Genomic DNA, 5,000 nt, shown 5'->3' on the forward strand with positions numbered 1-5,000 from the left:
GCCAAGCCGACTAAGACAGCCATGGGCCCACAGTGCCCTTCTTTCGACCCCACCCACAAAGCCTGCATCCTCTGTCGACAACAGCACCCCAACGCCAGCGCCTCTGCCGCACGAAGTCGTGGACCGGCAATCACTCCACCTGCACCCGTTCGTGCCCCACCCCAACCGCCCAACTCGCAACTCCAGCGGATGAACGGCGGACTTTGCTCGCACTCGCAATGTGCAATCCACCCCTATAACGTGCGTTTCATGAAGAGTTATGTCCAATATGCGACATTCCCGCTGTCCATATACATGAGCTGCGAGCTGTACCACGTACGAGCTACAGACGCGATCGCGTTGCTCTCTGTACGAATGCAGATGCTCAGCGGCAGCTAGGAGGCGCTCCATCCATGTCGGTACCGGTGAGCGTTGCACTCGCAGTCGCAAAAACGTACGGCAAGTATATTACTCGGAAGAGTCAATGACAGTCCAAGCCCCCCTGCGTGGGAAGAGTCTTCCTAGGCCATGACCCACCGGAAGGGCGCAGCGTCCCCCACCCCAGACATGTGACGTCAGACTATCGGTATTGACGACTAGACTGATTCCTTATAATCATTTGCCATACACCGGTGGAAGCTGCCGAGACGAGTAACTACATACCGGGCTCGCCGTGTCACTAATGTACAGAGATACAATAGTTTCGACTGGAACCGGATTAAACGTATACACGGCGCTGATTAGTAATAGATAGAGCCATCAGAATACAGATAATGTATAGACCTGTCCGTATACATGCTGAAAGACTCTGCTCACAATCACACGTCAGCCAGACACTCTTATCACGCACTACTCTCTGCCTGTAACAGGCACGCAGACGATATGTAAGCACCAGCATGGAACAACACCCAGTGCATCCTCTCTGCCACATTAGACAATCCACACTATCATAACCAGACCGGGAGGTCCACTCGGAAAACAGAATATCCCACCCTTCCGACAACCACCATTGCTCAGCTAAGCCACCAACACCCACACATGTCCCACACAGGGGTGCACCCAACATCACAATACTGCCTCCTGTCACACCACACAAACAATGGCAGGAATGAAAGACACAGGTCTGCCACAAGCATGGAATCAGAGCGCCGCCTGTTATGAGCCAAAGGTGCACCCTGACGTGGCAAATCAGATGATGCCGCAGTCATTTACTTACGATAATCACAATCAACAAACTGCCGCCCCCCCCCCCCAAAACACCTTTCCTTACAACAATGTGTACCTTAACCTAACCCATATTGTGCCTTAACCTAACCCATATTGTGCCTTAACCTAACCCATATTGTGCCTTAACCTAACCCATATTGTGCCTTAACCTAACCCATATTGTGCCTTAACCTAACCCGTATTGTGCCTTAACCTAACCCGTATTGTGCCTTAACCTAACCCGTATTGTGCCTTAACCTAACCCGTATTGTGCCTTAACCTAACCCGTATTGTGCCTTAACCTAACCCGTATTGTGCCTTAACCTAACCCGTATTGTGCCTTAACCTAACCCGTATTGTGCCTTAACCTAACCCGTATTGTGCCTTAACCTAACCCGTATTGTGCCTTAACCTAACCCGTATTGTGCCTTAACCTAACCCGTATTGTGCCTTAACCTAACCCGTATTGTGCCTTAACCTAACCCGTATTGTGCCTTAACCTAACCCGTATTGTGCCTTAACCTAACCCGTATTGTGCCTTAACCTAACCCGTATTGTGCCTTAACCTAACCCGTATTCTGCCTTAACCTAACCCGTGTTGTGCCTTAACCTAACCCGTGTTGTGCCTTAACCTAACCTGTGTTGTGCCTTAACCTAACCCGTGTTGTGCCTTAACCTAACCCGTGTTGTGCCTTAACCTAACCTATGTTGCGCCTTAACCTACCCTATATTGTACCTTAACCTAACCTATATTGTACCTTAACCTAACCTATGTTGCGCCTTAACCTAACCTATGTTGCGCCTTAACCTAACCTATGTTGCGCCTTAACCTAACCTATGTTGCGCCTTAACCTAACCTATGTTGCGCCTTAACCTAACCTATGTTGCGCCTTAACCTAACCTATGTTGCGCCTTAACCTAACCTATGTTGCGCCTTAACCTAACCTATGTTGCGCCTTAACCTAACCTATGTTGCGCCTTAACCTAACCTATGTTGCGCCTTAACCCAACACACGTTGCGCCTTAACCCAACACACGTTGCGCCTTAACCCAACACACGTTGCGCCTTAACCCAACACACGTTGCGCCTTAACCCAACACACGTTGCGCCTTAACCCAACACACGTTGCGCCTTAACCCAACACACGTTGCGCCTTAACCCAACACACGTTGCGCCTTAACCCAACACACGTTGCGCCTTAACCCAACACACGTTGCGCCTTAACCCAACACACGTTGCGCCTTAACCCAACACACGTTGGGCCTTAACCCAACACACGTTGGGCCTTAACCCAACACACGTTGGGCCTTAACCCAACACACGTTGGGCCTTAACCCAACACACGTTGGGCCTTAACCCAACACACGTTGGGCCTTAACCCAACACACGTTGGGCCTTAACCCAACACACGTTGGGCCTTAACCCAACACACGTTGGGCCTTAACCCAACACACGTTGGGCCTTAACCCAACAGACGTTGGGCCTTAACCCAACACACGTTGGGCCTTAACCCAACACACGTTGGGCCTTAACCCAACACACGTTGGGCCTTAACCCAACACACGTTGGGCCTTAACCCAACACACGTTGGGCCTTAACCCAACACACGTTGGGCCTTAACCTGCTCTGTAATTGTCATACGACGCGTTAAATTAGTGTAGTGTTGCCTAACTGCAACCCCCGCAATATAGTTTGCTACTCGCACTGCCCGGTCCCCAGAGTATCGCTTCATGTTAAACACCTTGCAGCTATACACTGTAATGCGGATGGCAGCAGGACGTACATGCTCGATGCCCTTCGCAGTTGTTCATTGGCATTCGCATGGCGAAGCACAGCCTACGTTGTGGTACGGCTTGTGTCAACTGTCCGCTGATGTTGTACGTCCAAATCACACACTGTACTGCACATTGGTCCTCATGTACTGAATGATACATCGTGGTACATGTGTGACCGTACCACGACTGCGCCAACAACGGCGAACCATACGGTCCAAATATTGTGCACTCAGCTACATGTCGTCTCCCTATAAGAGCTGGATTGCAGTATGGTATGCCGTGGATGGCGATCGGCATGAGCCGTCTGTTGATGTAGTGGCGCGTGTTGTCAGACGTAGTCGTCTCTTCTCACACACCGTGATAGCATGGTGCACTGCGTTCCACATCTGCGACATGCGACAGAGGCCGGTTGACAGTCGTTCGCGCAATGGACATCGCATACGTACGGGGGCCACCTTCCACGTGTTCGCGAAGCGTGCACATGTTGTTGCGTGTATGTGGGCAGACATAGTGTGTCGTGACACCTGACACAGGCATGCAACAATCGTTGAATTTGCAAATGGCGATGGACGTCTACGTTTGCTGGTGACGTTACGCAAATGAAGAACTGGTAAACCGTTGTGGTGCGGTTGTTCTCGCTAGAGGTGAATCAGTGATGGCGACGATCGGTTGAGCTACCAACCGGTTGTTTCAGCGATACCCACCATGCCCACGAACGTGAATGGCATGTGGGTGTGAAGCGATACGCGGCGGTGGCTGGGTGGGACCGTCCCCGGCCGGTGAGGGGGGGCCTCCCGGCGTGCTGGCCGCGCGGTGCGTGGGCGCACGCGCTACAGCCGGCTGGTGGGGGCGGCCAGTGGCAGGCGCGCCGGCCGACGGAGGCGGCAGGCGGCGTAGCTGCGCGCCGGCGCACCCTGCACGCGGCGCCGTGCGGCCAAAGTAGGTCCTCGCGGGCCCGGTGCGAAGCGCGGTGGACATCTGCAGTGTGCTGGTCCGATTGAGGACTGTGTGCGCTGAGGATGCGCCGCCGCCCGGCGCTCGGCGCCGCGACGCCGTCTGCTGCTCGGTCGCCTCTGCGGTTCTCGCAGGTGGATTGTATCGCAGCTGTGCGGACGTGTTGGCGCGTGCGCTGTGCTGGGAGAGTTCGCTTCGGCACCCAAGTGGGGCTTTTGTCCTTCTGTGGCGCTGGCGTTGGAGCTGCCGGCCACCGTAGGTGGCGCGTGTTGTCTCCCGCCGGCAATGCCACGACAGCACGCTCCCGGGCCTCTGTCGGCAGCGGCAAGCTCAGTTGGGAGCACGGGTGGTCGCACCTAAAGCGTCTACTCGCCAAACTCCGGGCGATTGCGCCTCTCTCGAACCCGACCAAGTACTTAGGACGGCGCTGCGCGCCGCCGGGACCTGAGAGGGTTTCGAGGTGTATTGTGCAGGGGAGCTCAGCCTCCTCCTGTTTGCAGAATAATTGAGCGGACGCTTGCGTGTTCGCGCGGGCCCCCGGGACACACTCCCGGGCGGCCGGCTGCTCAGCTCTAGTTGACGCAGCTCCCTGGTTGATCCTGCCAGTAGTCATATGCTTGTCTCAAAGATTAAGCCATGCATGTCTCAGTACAAGCCGCATTAAGGTGAAACCGCGAATGGCTCATTAAATCAGTTATTGTTCCTTAGATCGTACCCACGTTACTTGGATAACTGTGGTAATTCTAGAGCTAATACATGCAAACAGAGTCCCGACCAGAGATGGAAGGGACGCTTTTATTAGATCAAAACCAATCGGTCGGCTCGTCCGGTCCGTTTGCCTTGGTGACTCTGAATAACTTTGGGCTGATCGCACGGTCCTCGTACCGGCGACGCATCTTTCAAATGTCTGCCTTATCAACTGTCGATGGTAGGTTCTGCGCCTACCATGGTTGTAACGGGTAACGGGGAATCAGGGTTCGATTCCGGAGAGGGAGCCTGAGAAACGGCTACCACATCCAAGGAAGGCAGCAGGCGCGCAAATTACCCACTCCCGGCACGGGGAGGTAGTGACGAAAAATAACGAT

General features: G+C 54.0%; 1 non-coding gene across 1 annotated transcript in view; it reads left to right on the top strand.

The window, feature by feature from the left end:
• The first annotated feature begins 4,501 nt into the window (after positions 1-4,501).
• The window catches only part of LOC126434586 (small subunit ribosomal RNA), a 1,910-nt gene continuing 1,411 nt past the window's right edge, over positions 4,502-5,000 (top strand). Inside the window, exon 1 of the ribosomal RNA XR_007579337.1 lies at positions 4,502-5,000. This exon is cut by the window's right edge and continues 1,411 nt beyond it. This is a non-coding gene — a ribosomal RNA (small subunit ribosomal RNA).

Source organism: Schistocerca serialis, unplaced genomic scaffold, assembly GCF_023864345.2.
Source record: "Schistocerca serialis cubense isolate TAMUIC-IGC-003099 unplaced genomic scaffold, iqSchSeri2.2 HiC_scaffold_1192, whole genome shotgun sequence".
In the NCBI taxonomy this organism is placed as follows: Eukaryota; Metazoa; Arthropoda; class Insecta; order Orthoptera; family Acrididae; genus Schistocerca; species Schistocerca serialis.